Raw genomic sequence first — 15,617 nt, 5'->3', positions numbered from 1 at the left:
TAAAAACGGGGTGCATCTTAGAATTGTGGGTGCGTTTATTATTTCTTAGAATCAAAGCTTTTTTTCTGTTGGTGGTACTGAAATTAGTGTGCGTCTTACAATCGATGGTGTCTTAGAATCGAAGAAATACGGTATATATATATTCCAGGTAGAAGAAGTATATGTTACCAAAGAATCAATACGAGAACTGGATAATATGCTTGTGAATATATTTTGCATAGATGTGATAATGCAAACTGAGTTGAGACATTAAATGAGGGTTGGGAAAAAAGCATCGTCCCTGGGTGGGCTCGAACCACCAACCTTTCGGTTAACAGCCGAACGCGCTAACCGATTGCGCCACAGAGACTGACTTGCGAGGGCTTTGTGCTGGCCGCAGATAGCGAACGCAGCTCGAAAGGCGTTTCTGGACCCGGCCGCTAGAGGCGGAGCGGTTCCAAGGAGCCGGCTGTGGCTGGCAGCTGGCGGCGGCCCTGGGGCGGAGCATATTCAAAGCAGGGCCCGAGACACGTCCCGCCCAGGCCGCGGGTGGGGGGAGGAAGGAGCGGAGCTCCCCCGCCCTCCGGCTTCCATTCCTGTCGTGCTCCCCGTGGACCAGCAGAGGGGGCTCGTGGTCCTCTCCTTTCTCGGCCGCCCAGATCCAGCGCAAAAGCACGAGCCGAAGAAACAGGGTGGGACGCAGCGCACGGGGCGAGGGTGGGCGAGCGAAGACAGGGCAGGGGAAGAAAATAAAAGTAACGGAGGACGTAAATCTCAGCTCAGTAGGGGATCTTTTGCTGTGAGCCACGATCAGAGGAGACAAGTCGGCTTTCTGCTCTTCACTCCAGAGTAGCCTCATTCAAATCCATAGAACAAAATCCACCCAAGGCAAAAATTGCTCAACTGCGTGATGGATCTGCTTGATAAACTCAAACTTTATCAAACTTTCTTTGATAAACTCCCTCGGGAGCTGGTGTGTGTGTGTGTGTGTGTGTGTGTGTGTTTGTGATGTTACTCATTTCATCATGCCTCCACTTTTTCCCTTCCAGTTCCCTCCCCGGAAAAAAAATGTTCCTGGGCTGGATCCAGATTTAGCCATTTGTAGAATAGACTCTTTGAAATCAATGCGACTTACTTCTGTGTACACTTCTGTGTTGGGTTGACCAAGCAGGACCCGTGGGAGGCAAACTTTTCCCTTAATGTCAATCGACTCCGAATTACTCTTAGCGCGACTAATTCTGCATCCAACCCGTTCGTTTGGTGTGTGTTTTTAAAGTATCCTTTGCGAGTTGTCGTAAATGAACGGTGTTTTTCATTGGTTTGATTTCATTTTTTAATGGCTAGGCAATATATTTTGGGGGGAGCCACATCTTGCTCGATTTAAAGACCATACAGGCATGTGTGTTACGTAGAAGCCTTGATCAGGTCGGAGGGAAGGTGGCGAAGAGACCAGCTCTGATCTGTGGACCCACAGGTACCACTTGGGAGTGCGGAAGCGGAGCGCGAAGAGCAGGTCGGCGTCGACTGACATGAAGGGGGAAGTTTGCCTCCCACGGCGGGTCCCGCTTGGCCGGCCCAACCCAGGGGGACGGAGACGCGGATCTCCGCGGGCGGCGGCCGCGCCCAGGCTTCGGAGGGCGGTCTTGGGGGTCGCCAGCAACGTTAAACGGTAGTAATTAATTTCGGGCTACGGAGAAAAAGCCGTTTGATTTTTAACGGTCAGGGGAAGAAACAATTCAGCGGCTGCAGCTTGATATGCCGCGTCGCGGAAGACGAGTGTGTGCGCGCTGCTGCCCAGCTAGCTGTTAGAGGCACAGAGCCGCTCTCGAGGGAAGCCCGGAAAGGGCGGCACGGGGGGGGGGGGGGCACGGCCACGACACCCCCACCCCGCCCCACGGAGGCTTGGATGGTGATGGCGGCGGCGGCGATGGCTGGCTGGAACGGGAATCCAGTGCTGGGCTGCTAAAGCACCCCCGAGACCTGCCTCGGGCTCAGTTCAGCTCCGCTTGGCCCTGCCGATGTGCCCAGGACTTGCCGCTTCTCAGCGAGGAGGCCTCTGCCCCGAAGCGCGTCCTCGTCCTGGTCCTCGCCGGCCCCGCCGCCGCCGCCGCCTCCGCCTCGGCCAGCTTCTCCCGTGCCGGCCGTGCGTGGCGCCAAGCTGCCCCTCAGCCCTGACTTGCGAGGGCTTTGTGCAGCCAGGCTGCACCGGGGACGCCGCGTCCCTCCGAGAGGATTGCAGAGCGGTGGCCACGCGACCTGTCTGCAGGGTTCCCCGCACGACGGCAGCTCCCGCCTCCCGCCGCTCAGAAACCCCGCCTGGAGCGCGAAGGCCGGGCTGAAGCCTCCCCCTACGCCGGCTCGTTTTCCAAGTTCTGCTTCGTGGGGGAGCGCAAAAAGCGCGGCTCTCCGCCTTGTAGCCCGAAGCGGGACAGTCCAGGAAAACATTCACTACCTGATTCCGCTGAAAGTATAACCCCGACCTTGTTAGGTGGCGAGGTGCGGCTGATGTGAAGTGAGCGAGAGGAACTTGGGAGCCGTGGCTGTGCCTTCCTTGAAAGGCGGGAGCCGGGAAATAACCCCAAGCGGCGCTCGGGAGCCTCAGCGGGGGAGATTCCCTGGAGGGCCAGGCCTCTCGCTTCTGGCCTACCCTCTTTCCTCAACCCCGGGCCCTTTGGTAGTTTCCAACTTTGGTGCAGTTTTGTTTTCCATTCTAAAAAGCTGAGATGCCTCTCCTAAGGCTTAGGCTACATCTACATAACGGCTTTATAGCGGGACTGAAGTGCACTGATTACTGTGGGGACACAATCCGCATTCCATAGACCGCTTTCATGGTTATTGCCTGCTTTTTATGCCACATTCATAATGATTTGACACAAGGTGTAGGTCTGGCCTTAGTTACTGGCTGGAAGATCTTTTGCTGGTATTTTGGTCTGCCTCTTGGCCACACCCACCAATGGAATATCCCAAAAGCTTTTCCAAAATTCAAAAGATAGGCTCCCTATACACACACAAGTCTCCAAAAGTGGACGTTTTCACAGATACATCTTCGTGCACAAAATGAAAAGTTTGCCCCTAAGGCTAACAGAATGATCAAGGATTATTTGAGGGATGGGATGAACAAAAGCCAGCCCTCGGAGAAGCACTTAAAAAAAGAAAGTCTTCATAGCAGAAATCCGCTTTGTCTGCAGTCCTATCCATATTTACTTGGAAGTAAGCCCTCCTTGAACTCAAAGGGACTTGTTTCGGAGTAAACGTGCATAGGTAGCGCTGCCCTGACATCCTGAGGATGAGGGGAAAGTGCGCTAGAAACATTTTCCTATTCTCCATGGAACTTTGTGTCTTCATCCAAAACAGAATTATTTTCTAACCAAGGATGTAATTCGGGGTTTTATATATTTCCCTCTGCGGTCCTTAAAACTCATCGTCTTGCTGCTGATGCGGTCCTCAGGCTCACTCATTAACGACACTTTTACAGACCAACGTGGTCGTTTGTGTACGATCAGTATCAAAATCCCAAGAACTTTCAGACCAACTTTCAGCTTGTGTAGCTCAGTGACATCTCAGATTTTATATATTCGTAAGAAGGGGCGAGGGGGGTCCGTTGTCGACCGAGTGGAGATGGTAGTGCTGATGTTAGAGCATAGGCAATTTTCTTGGACGTACGATCGGCGTTCTTCATTTATCTTTATATTTTTATCAATACATTGCCATATTGCCTTTGCCAGGGAAGAAGCGAGGCTGATCCTCTTACCTGATATGTCGGGGAGAACACGTGTCGAGGTACAGACTAGAAAAAGGTTTTGCCATTCGGTTCTGTTGAGGGTATAAGCTGTACAAAATGAAAACGCTTATGGTTTCGATTTTCATGTGCTTGGCTTGAGAGAAACTAAAACAGAGGAGAGAGCGGAGTACTGGGCTATAGCTATAATCTTATGCTCACTTACTTGGGAGTAAACCCCTTTCAAACTTACTCCGGAATAAATCTGAATATGATTGTACTACACATTACCTTGAAAGTGACCAAGCTTTGGAGTTGGGCAGAGCAGCCCTCATCGGGAGGTGACTATCGCTTGCTAACTTCTACAAGCTCACATACCAGTCTAGTGACCTCGAGATGTTTAGATTACAATGCATACCCCATCATTAGCCATGATGGTTGAGGCCGATGGGAGGTGTAGTCGAAAACATCTGGAGGCACCACGCTGGGGAAAGCCAGCCCATATGAACGCTCTTCGACTTACCAAGAATTCTCCCCCCCCCCCCCCGTTCTACCCGATAGAACATTCAGGCATTTAGTGTAGGGTTGGTAACGAAGCTTCCGTAGAACTGAACATTAAAAGACGTCCTTGGCAGTGGGGCTCGCCCCTGTTCAAACTCCTCCCACCCCACGGAAGAGAGCAGTCCGGAAAGTCTTTTTTTCTGGAAACAGTCGGGTACAGGATGGGCGCCTTCGCCCAGGTCGGAAGCTAGTGTGCCTCACAAGCGAACCCGCGAGGCACGCGCTTCTTTCGACCGGGACGAAAGCTACAGTCCGATACACGTGTACTAGTGGACTCCGTGGGGATCACTCCTGAGAAGACACCTGTAGGATTGTACCGTTAACTCATGTTAGTGCCTGGCCCTCAGAAGTTGGTGGGGGTACAGAGGACTTGGACCTCCACTGGGAGAGAAGCCAGCCTGCAAGGCGGCCATCAACGCCACATCTACTCTAAAGTAGGACCTCGGGCTTGGCTGACGAGCTCTCGAGTCAGAGCTCTGTCACCTCCCCCCCCCTTTCCCAAGGCAGTCAGAACTTTCTCCCAAGAGCCGGGGAACTGGGGTCATCTTTGCACCAAGGTGAGGCCACGGCTGTGACCTTGTTGCGACCCATTCCCAGCGCCCTTCCGAACGACGAGGGCTTCACACGAACCCCAACCTCCGCTGTCGCGGGCGGAGCTCTAGAACGGCGTCGACGAGCCCTGCTCCCGCCGTCCCCGGAGCCGCGCGGCCCAAGGCGAGGCCAGGGATGCAGGCCGCGCAGCGGACCCCGGCTCTCGCCGTTTTCAGCGCCGCAAGAAGCGCGCCGCTTTGAACCTCTGGCGGGCCCTCCGCGCCCGTCCCGGACTCGGCCGTGCCACGAGGCTTCGCGCGACAGCGGACTCGGCTCGCAGCCCGGGAGGCCCGCCACCCTCCAGCCACGCAGCACGCCCCGGGGCGCCGCCGGCAGGGGCTGCCCCACGCCCAGGCCCTTCGGGCCCGCCCGCCTCCGCGCACGCGCGCGTGCGTGCGTCTTTGCAGAGGCCCGGGCGCCCGAAGGGCCCTGCCGGCTGCTGGGCCAGAGCCAGGGCCCCGCCCACCTGGGCCAAGCAGGGTCCCCACGAGCAGGCCGGGAGCGCAGCGCCACCCTCCCACCCATGCTCCCCAGCAGCGCCGAGGGCCGAGAGGCGAACGCTTCGGGAAGGTCGGAGCTCGCCCTCCCGGCGAGGGGCAGGCAGCGCCGGCGGGGCCCCGCTCAGCCGAAGGAGCCAGGGCGGCGCCAGGGCGGACGGGCTGCTCGGCCGCAGCTCGAACGCAGCGGAGGCGCTGCTGCTGCCCGCTGCCCTTCGACGGGGGGGGGGGGGCGCCGAGGCTGCCTGCCGCCGGGGCTCACCGAACGGCGCCACTAGCCAGCGCCGCCCGCCCCGGCACGCGCCCACCCGCGGGCCCGCTTTTGGACCACTAGAGACGCTGAGCGGCTGGAGGCGGCCCGGGCCGCGGGCGGGGGAGGCTGGCGAAGCCGCGGCCTCGGAACTGAACAGCGCAGGCTGGCGGGCGTCGAGGGCTCGCGGGCGACCACGTGCCTTTCCCCAACCTGGCGCACTCCGGATGTGCTGGGCCACCACTCCCATTATCCCCTGGCCAGAAGACGCCCGGAGGACGGCGCCTGCTGCTGGGAGAGGGCCGGTCTGTCCACAGCCAGAGCAGCCTCCTCCGTCCCCCGCCCGGTTCGGTCTGCTGCAGGCGGCAGCTCCCGCCGCGCGGTTCTTCTGCCTCCTGGGCCTCCGTCGCGGCGCTCCGACCTGCCGAAGCACCAGGACTTGCCCGCTGCCGACCGTCAGCCCCGAGGCAGGCAGCGAGCCAGGCGCGCCCGCCTGTGCCTCCTGGCGACCCGGGAGAGCGGCTGCCCTAGGACTGAGGCACCCTAGGGGGATGGCAGGAGGGGCGAGGGCTTCCCCCCTCCGCACGCACGCACGCACAAGTAGCTCGCCCCCCTTGCAGGTGGACCCCTGTGTTGACGGGAAAGAAGCACACGTGTCACAAACTCCCCGCCGCGCCAAACGCGTTTTGCCTCTCCTGCGCCCCCGCCCCGCCCTCAATACTTTTCTCTGCCCCCGGGTTGAAACGTCAACACCTCCCGGCAGCATTCCCGTCTGTCTAATTTCCTTCTTTTTTTCGTTCGTTCCTTCCTTCCTTCCCGGTCCGAATGTCTCGATCCAGTCCGAGGGCAGGCGCGCGTTTACTTCACCAGCCCCATGAAGATCGTTGTAGCATCCGGCTGCGTGCGCTGTGCGTGGCTTTTGTCGCTTGCGACCATTGCCCCTGCTCCAAGGGTGCTGATGACAAGCTCATAAACCCTGGTGGAGGGGAAATATGAAGGGGGGGGATGCGATGCTCAGTCAGTCAAAGTGGTTCATTTATATCACCTCACAAAGAAAGAAGGGGAAAGCACCCAGCATTAATTCGGTATCGGCTTCCTTAGTTCCAAACAGGCAGCAATTACCCAAATTCCGTTCCGGCAGGTTTTTTTTTAGTGTGCAGTTGGACACAAAATGTGCAGTTGAGGGAAAATGTGCAGTTGGAAATCTGATGTGCGGTTGAAAAAAGTGGTGAAAAAATAAGAGACGCGTTATGTGTGTGTGTTTATTAAGAACTTAACAACAGACAAAGTCAGGAATGGCATGTAACACAAACTATATAAGGATGTAGGTGAAAGAGCCCTTGATGGTGTGGCTGATGTTGTTGGGTCTTGTGACAGTGTTGCCTGAATAGATGTGAGGGCAGAGTTGGCCCTTAGGTCTATTGCATGGTCTGATCCCTCTGCCTGTGTCTCTGTCCTGTGTGTTGTTGCTGGTTAGCATCTGCTTCAGGTTGGGAGGTGGTCTGTAGGACAGGCCTGCTTTGCCTCCCAAGGCTTCCTAGAGAGAAGCGTCTGTGCTGATGATGGGTTGGAGTTCACTGATGATCCCTTGCAGTGGTTTTAATTGGGGGCTGTAGGTGACCACCAGTGGTGTACTTCTCTTGGTCTGTCCTCCTTCCTGGGTATCCGTATGGCCCTGTCAATCTGTCTTTAAGTTTAAGGTGCTGCTAGTGTTGGTGATAACCTGTCCAGTCATAAAAGAGACATAATGTGTTTAGCTTGGGGGGGGGTCAGTGTGTGTGTGTGTGTGTGTGTGTGTGACGGCATTTGTGCAGTTGGAAAATTTGCTGCATTCCAGAATTAGTCCACACCCATTCACAGTCCTCCTTTATTTGGGATTAATTCCGCAGTAGCTATGGCCACCTGGCTCTGACAGCATAATCCCTAGGGTGAACTGGAGGGTGCACACCTGCCAATTACATCGCAGTGACAATTCGTGAGAACTCTAATAGTTTGTCCACACATAAATGTGCATGAAAGATGCGGGGAGAGAAGCGATCAGCCTTTATATTATTATTATTATTATTATTATTATTATTAATAATAATAATAATAATAATAATAAAGTGCTCAATTCCTACTTTGCCTCGTCTATGACCCCCCTGGAAAAAGTGAAGCAGAAGTTGAGGGGGCAGGATTGCAGTGTGAGATTGATAAATAGTCAAAGAACACCTAATTTCCTTGAATGAGTTCAAATCTCCAGGGCCCGATGAACTGCATCCAAGAGTAATGAAGGAGCTAGCAGAAGAACTCTCAGAACCTTTGTCTATTATCTTTGCAAAATCATGGATGATGGGTGAGGTGCCGGACGACTGGAGGAGGCTAACGTTGTCCCTATCTTCAAAAAGGGCAAAAAGGAAGAACCTGGGAACTACAGACCAGTCAGTCTGACATCCATCCCTGGGAAAATTCTGGAGCAGATTATAAAGAAGTCAATCTGTAAACACCTTGAAATCAATGCAGTGATTACTAGAAGCCAACATGGATTTGTCAGGAACAAATCCTGTCAGACTAATTTGATCTCATTTTTTGATAGGATAACCTCCCTTGTGGACTGTGGGAATGCTGTGGACGTCATATATCTTGACTTCAGCAAAGCTTTTGACAAAGTACCACATGACATTCTGATTAACAAACTAGCTAAAAGTGGGCTAGATGGAACAACTATTAGGTGGATCCACAGTTGGCTACAGAATCGAACTCAAAGAGTACTTATCAATGGAACCTTCTCAAACTGGGGAGAGGCAACGAGTGGGGTGCCGCAGGGCTCAGTCCTGGGCCCAGTGCTCTTCAACATTTTTATTAATGATTTGGACGAGGAGGTGCAGGGAACGCTGATCAAATTTGCAGATGACACCAAATTGGGTGGGATAGCTAATACCCTGGAAGACAGAAACAAACTTCAAAGTGATCTTGATAGGCTGGAGTGCTGGGCAGAAAACAACACAATGAAATTTAATAGGGATAAATGCCAAGTTCGACATTTAGGAAATAGAAACCAAATGCACAGTTACAAGATGGGGGACACTTGGCTCAGCAATACTACAAACGAGAAGGATCTTGGAATTGTTGTAGATCGCAAGCTGAATATGAGCCAACAGTGCGATATGGCTACAAGAAAGGCCAATGCTATTTTGGGCTGCATTAATAGAAGTATAGCTTCCAAATCACGTGAGGTACTGGTTCCTCTCTATTCGGCCCTGGTTAGGCCTCATCTAGAGTATTGTGTCCAGTTCTGGGCTCCACAATTCAAGAAGGATGCAGACAAGCTAGAGCGTGTTCAGAGGAGGGCAGCCAGGATGATCAGGGGTCTAGAAACAAAGCCCTATGAAGAGAGACTGAAAGAACTGGGCATGTTTAGCCTGGAGAAGAGAAGATTGAGGGGAGACATGATAGCACTCTTCAAATACTTAAAAGGTTGTCATACAGAGGAGGGCCAGGATCTCTTCTCGATCCTCCCAGAGTGCAGGACACGGAATAACGGGCTCAAGTTAAAGGAAGCCAAATTCCGGCTGGACATCAGGAAAAACTTCCTGACTGTTAGAGCAGTGCGACGGTGGAATCAGTTACCTAGGGAGGTTGTGGGCTCTCCCACCCTAGAGGCATTCAAGAGGCAGCTGGACAACCATCTGTCAGGGATGCTTTAGGATGGATTCCTGCATTGAGCAGGGGGTTGGACTCGATAACCTTGTAGGCCCCTTCCAACTCTGCTATTCTATGATGATGATGATGATGATGATGATGATGATTAAAGAGCCAGGCACTGTAGACACAGAAGTGGCTGTTTTAAATAATCTCAGCTGGCTTTTTGAAGTCCATGATTCCACCAATACCTGTAAGTATGCTAGAACATCCACAAACAACATGGGTGAGTGGGTTTGATTATGGCACCATGACCTTTCCTGGACTCCTCCACTTCATCAGATTTACCCAAAAGTTTATGATGCCATAATAAATTGGCTTGTCTTTTAAGGTGTCACAAGACTCTGTGTAATTTTTACTGCTACAAACTAACAGGGGCCACTTTTCTGGACTTTTGGAACAGGAGCAATAAAGAAAGAGTAAGGATTTTACTTAGGTCTTGTGCTAAAATGATACGTCTGAAGTAATAGCTCTTCTCCTGCACAATTCCATTATCCTCTAGGAAATGATTAGAAAGCAGAGTGGAGAAGTGAAGGTTCAAATAAGAGTAAGTGTAAAAGCCTGCTAGCTCTCAGAGAAATCTAACGGTGGGAAGTTTTTTGTTTTTTAAACAACTACTCCAGCATCAGGTCTTAGAATCCTTTCCATATCGCAGATAATATATTTTTAAAACCATCAATGCGATGTTTACACCCACAAACATTTACTTGGGAGTAAGTTCCATTCCTTCACAGTCCTTCAGAGAAAAAGCTATTGTTGTGCTCAGGACTTGAAAGCAATGGGGCAAAATCTGCCCAGGCATATGGCGGCACATCCTAATTACCCACATGTTTAGTTTTTTAATCGGTTTTTAATGCTTCATGTGTGTATGTTCTGTGTTTTAGAGTTTTAAATTTTGTATACTTGTTTTTACCTCAATTTTAGAATTTCTGTAAACCGCCCAGAGAGCCCTGGCTATGGGAGTGTAATAAATAAATAAATAAATAAAAGTATCTAACGTTCATATAGTATTCACATTGCTAGGTGCTAAGCAGTCTATGTAGTCTGCTGGTTCTAACACACATTTGGAATGGTGCCCAACTGGGTTTTAGATTTCCATTGTGATTTTAATTTACATGCTCTAAAAGTGGATCGTTTCTCACGGCAAGAAACAATCTGTACAATTTCTCAGCTCTGTTTCCATTGTTGTTGTTTTGCAAGAATGTTTTATTAGTTTCTTTTATAACTGTGGATTCGTTAAGACGTAAGAGGTTATAAAAGTTGCATTTGATGAGGTCAGACTTCTAATAAACTCTTTACTATGAGAGTGAGAGTGTGTAGCCTTTATAAGTCACTCGTAGAAGTAAGGCTAAAAATACCGACACATGGAAGAAGAAAAGACAGGTATTGGTTTTTTTTTAGTTTCTCGCCCTCCCTCCGTCCCTGACAGTCTTAATGGCTGCCTTGCGTTGTATCGCGGAATTGTGGTGAAGTTCTGTTCAGAATTCCTTGAATCTTTATACCACGCCTTTTTTGGAAGTAAGTGCATGTGAAACCGGTGGGGGTTTAATTGGAAGTAAAACAAAACCCGTCGGAGCTCACATCAGAACGGAAAACACGTTCTGCATTGTCCTTTCGTGTAATCCGGAGACTAAACAGTGGAGTTTCGTCTAAACTTTGGGGAGGATCGTGATGTCGTGATGTGGGTGCCGTCTTCTCACCCTTCCCTTCCTTCACCCCCCCCCCCCCCCACTATACCTTTTTCTCCAGCAAAAGATCAGGGACAGATCCCGCGGGGAGGGGAGGGGGCACAACGCAGTGGCTTTTGTTCCTAGCATCATCCTCATCTTCACCACACAGCTGGGAGGTGCAGCTTCTCTTTCAAACTTCGTCTGGTCTCGTCTGGGGAGAGGGACTTGACGTGCTTGCAGTCTGGTTGTAGGTTTGGGGTGTGCGTGTGTGCGTGATGGGGTGGCTTGTTTTTGTATTGCTTGGATGCGAAGTGTGTTTGTCTCAAGTCACAGACGGGGGGAAAACCAAATTGTCCTTCCCCATCTTCACGACCCTCCTTTCCCACCCGTTGCTGCCGCCCCCGCCTCCTCCTTTTTTAAGGGACTTCGCTCTTTTGCAAACACCCCAAAGGAATGAAATCACGTGAGGGCACCGAAAGGGGGCGGGGCTTTTGTCCGGAGGAAGCGGGGGGGGGGAGGAGGGCCATTTTGTAGGTTTCCCTGCCCTCCCTCCCTCCCTTCTGCAGCCCAGCAGCCCAGCGGAGAGCGCGCTGCTCCGAGGATCTCGGTCCACATATACATGCAGAGATTTAATTTTGAGTTCGGGCAGAATAAGTGGGGCGGAAGGTGCCTGCTGTTTCCTTTCCGTCCCATATTCTGCTGCCTCGGTGGGCCCCTAGGAAGGACCCGGAATCAGGTAGGGCTCGTGCGCGCCGCCTCCCGAAACCAGAGCCTCCTTCGCCCCTTTCTCTCTCTCTCTCTCTCTCTCTCTCTCTCTCTCTCTCGGCCCACCGGAGGCCTTCCCCCTCCCCTTCCCTTCCCCCTCTTCCTTTGTCACTCGGTCTCTCTCTTTCTCCCCTTCCTTTATATTTTCCTCTCCTTCTGTGCTGCTTTCAAGATGGCCGATCTGCCGTGCGCGCGTGTGCGTGTACACATTTGTTGGCCCTGCGCACCTCCTCGCCTGCCTTTGTTGTTGTTTTGCTTCTGGGAGCGAAGCCGTGGGGGATCTCCGAACTGGTCTCTCCGGGCTCCCCCAGTCCTGAAACCTTCGCCGCCGCCGCCGCCTCCCTAGCCGCCGCCCCCTCCCCCAGCCCCGCTTCGCAGCCCGAGAGACCCGCGGCCCTTCCGTGCGGCTCCTCTCCTCCGCTGCTGCTGTGGCGTTCAGCTGCGCTCCACGGGCCAGGCCCTTTCTCCCTCTGGCTCCGGAGAGGCGGCCCTACCCGGTGCCCGTGTGCGCGCGTGTATGCGTGCGTGTGCGCGCCTCCTTGAAGAGGGGGCCCCTCCCACGGGAAGCGAGGCGCAGCTTTGACAGCCGGCCTCTTGCCGGCTGCGTCCAAGCAAAAGAAGCTCGGCCGCTGCCCCGCCGGGCCCGGGAGAGCCGCATGCCAGGCGCCGCGGGAGCAAAAGGGCGCTTGCAGTTTCTTCTAGGGCGCGCAGGCCCGAGTGTGTGCGTGTGCGAGAGAGAAGTAGGGCTTGAGGGAGGAGGGCAAGAGCCCTAACATGGTACACTGGGTGTGCATGAAATTCGGTGGCGGCGGGTGGGTAGACATGATAATCTCTCTTGCGCCTCATGTTGAGGCGGAATGATGCCTGTCTCTCTTTGTTTCGTCCCCGACCGGAGAGGGCTAAAAGTCAGATCTGGAAAACCTAGAGCCAGAAAGGGGCGTGTTCTGTCATTCCCCAAATCACCTGGGAACCTGCTTGAGGGAGGGGGGCGGTTCTATAATGTTGGTGCCTCCAAATAGGCCGGGGAGGGGAACGGCCGGATTGGGGGAAGACTGAGGAAATTTCATAGGGAGGACACTTGAAAAGAGGCCGGAGAAGCGACATCAGTATTTGGATTTAAAGGGCGCGATGTTTGGGGAATTAACATAGAATAGAAAGGAAGGCGTTGGGCAGGTATAACATGAGTGGGGAAAACAGATGTAACGGGAAAGCCATAGTTACACATTTTTCTCTGTGTTGCTTTTCTTCATCACACAGCTTCCTTCCTTCCCTCTTCCCCTTAGTGTCTTTTCATCATTGTTTTTTAAAGGACACCTTATAGCCATTTAATCTCTCCACTCTTCATTCTCTGATAAATAATAGATGTAAAATCAAAGCAGACCCGGCGGCGGGGTGGTGGTGGTACATAAAGTAACTTCTCCCCTTCCCTCAGTCTGGTTCGTCCATTTTCTCTCCCCACCACAAAAAAGCCTCTCCTCGATGTCTCCTGGTCAAATTTCCATATATTTCCTTCCAAAATTGTTATTTCTTTTTATATGGCAAAGACGTAATCCCCAGAACTTGTTTTCTGTAAATATACTTCCAAAATTCAAGGACATCATTGCCTTTTCCTCTAGAATATAATAAAAATGTCTGCATTTTCTAGAATTCAGTGAAGAAAAGGGCCTTTCTAGAATTCAAGCAAAAACCAACACCTGGCATTTATATCACACATTACCTTCTAAAATGTAAGGAAGAACAGATTGCTACAGTTTCAACATTTTCCTCTAGAATTTAGAAGATGCTTTTTATGGGGCCTTTAGAATTAAAGGAAGAAATTATCTCCCTCTTGCCTCCCCCGCAGTCAGTTATTCGCCTCTAAATTCTAAGAACAAAACCCCGGAAGTCCATTGCCTAGGTCCTAAAACGCGAAGAAGGAATGAGTGTAAGTGCTTCTAGAAATTTCAGGAGAAAATGGGTGATTGCTTTCCAAATATTCTTCTCCAGAGTTTAAGGAATGGATTCTGTTCCAAGCCCTTCTGGAGAGTCCTTTCCAGAATGCAGAGAGAAAAGAGCAATATCCAGAGAACTGAACGACAAGGAAGACTCCAGTGTTTCTATAGGCTCCCAAAGCACTCCTTTAACCACAGGGAAAAGGGCTCATTTATTGTGCCTAGAACCTCCCCACCCCAAGGATCTCTCAAAGTGTAAGGGGATAACACACACACACACGCCCCCCCCAACCTTCCTCGCCTGTATGGCTTGGGTCTTTTCAGCGTTTAAAACTAGTCGAAAATGTGTCTCCTTTCCCCCTTTTGCTTGCCATGCCTGCTTACTCCAAAGTAAGACCCTGATGGTCATTGTGGATAGGAGTGCGCTGTTAAACTCTTCCAGGAGGAGGAACGTTTGATGTCCATTTGTGTGTGTGTCGGGTGAGGTGAGGTGGGGGCTCTTCCTTTGTTCTGTTTGTTCCTCTGTTCTGGAACGAAGAGATTTTGTAAACATCCTTGCATTGACGTTGCTGCCATGTAACCTAGTAGAGGGCTTGTTGTTTCTCCATCTCCCCAAAATGCAAAGCGGGAAGGTGGGCGAAGCCGCTCTTGTGGCCTGGGGTCATGGGCAAAACGAGGCCGCTTTCCGCCGCCTACCTGGCGGTGCCTTTGGACCCCCGTGGCCTCCAGCCAGCAGGCCGAGGGAGAGAAGGCGGCGGCGGAGGAAGTGCAACGTCCTCACCGGGATCCGCCCCCGAGGAGTCTGGGGCATCCTCGCTCGCCTCCCTCCCCGAGGCACTTGCTTGCTGAAGACCTCCAAGGAAATCTGGAAGAGGAGGGGGGCGGGTCCCGGCGGCGGCGGCGGCGGCATTCCGGTCTCTTTGCCGGGCGGCTTTCTGTGTGGACGCTGCTTTCTAGCAAGGCGTATTTTGGTTTTTGCGAAGAGCCTCAGCTGAGCAGGTTCTGTGGTCCAAGTGTTCAGAGGGAGGCGTCAAGTGGGGAGAGGGCGGAAGGGTCGCTGGGCTGTGCCGGCAGCTGCCTCGGAGTTTTCTCACGGAGATCCTTCCGTTCCCCTGAAGCGGGGGGGGGGGGGCTCAGGAGAACTTTCCGGGGGGGGGGGGGGATGGGCTTGAAGGCGGCGAGCCGATCCATGCTCACGGTTGGACGGACATGCCTGCTTAGAATCCTGCGCTGTAAGGAGTTGGAACTGGGGTTGCCTTGGCAGTCTTGGCCCTGGTCTCTCGAGAGCTGAGGTCCAAGGGAAGGTTTCCTGCTTCTGCCGGACCGGGTCTTGTTGGCGTGTTAGGCCACAGCTAGACCTAAGGTTTATCCTGGGACCATCCCGGGTTCGCCCCTGCCTGAGCACTGGATCACCTGTGTGTCACCTAGATGGACAGGTTTGACCCCTGGACGATCCAGGGATAAACTTGAGGTCTTACTGGTCTGCCTTCTAGAACGAATGATGTCTGCGCACCTGTGGTGGGGCTGAGAGAGGGAGGACAACCCATTACTTCTGAGAAAAACCTGTCTGGGAATGGATCATGCTGCATGAAAGCTCTGCCTCTCCGTTCCCCACCTCCAGGAAAAATACCTTAGACGGTGTATTCCTCCTCACTGCCACCAGTAAATCCCATTTGTTTTAAGTTATGCTTAATTTCAAGAAAATGTGATTCCGATTGTGATACTGGAGTCTCTTATTCTTTTTTAACAATTATTTTTCCAGTTTGACTAGAAGCATTTCAACCATAAAAAACTTACCTCCAAACCCAGCTAAAGTTAAGCTTTTTTAAAAATAAAATAAAAAAAATCATTAACTTCAAAGGGTGCATATGAATTTATTTTGTTGATTTCTTTTGAAGATTTATACACTGCCTTTTAACTGAGTGATTGGCAAAGAGGCTTAGCACAGGATGTAATAACAAATACCACACACAC

The 15,617-nt window shown here is 52.3% G+C and overlaps 2 protein-coding genes and 1 non-coding gene across 5 annotated transcripts in view; 2 read left to right on the top strand and 1 right to left on the bottom strand.

Moving 5' to 3' along the window:
- The window catches only part of PIP4K2B (phosphatidylinositol-5-phosphate 4-kinase type 2 beta), a 453,863-nt gene that overhangs the window by 51,114 nt on the left and 387,132 nt on the right, over positions 1 to 15,617 (top strand). The gene's annotated exons all lie outside the window — the stretch shown is intronic.
- TRNAN-GUU (transfer RNA asparagine (anticodon GUU)) lies at positions 276 to 349 on the bottom strand. Its single transcript has one exon. It is a non-coding gene; the product is annotated as a tRNA-Asn (tRNA).
- PCGF2 (polycomb group ring finger 2) overlaps positions 11,516 to 15,617 on the top strand; it is a 101,173-nt gene continuing 97,071 nt past the window's right edge. For both annotated transcript variants that reach the window (XM_063132646.1, XM_063132637.1), the window contains exon 1: positions 11,516 to 11,683. The gene's annotated coding sequence lies outside the window, so the exon portion shown is untranslated. The remainder of the gene's footprint in view (positions 11,684 to 15,617) is intronic.

This window comes from Elgaria multicarinata, chromosome 1, assembly GCF_023053635.1.
Source record: "Elgaria multicarinata webbii isolate HBS135686 ecotype San Diego chromosome 1, rElgMul1.1.pri, whole genome shotgun sequence".
Classification (NCBI taxonomy): Eukaryota; Metazoa; Chordata; class Lepidosauria; order Squamata; family Anguidae; genus Elgaria; species Elgaria multicarinata.
Note: the sequence above shows the minus strand (reverse complement) of the source record. Positions and strands in the feature narration are given on the sequence as shown.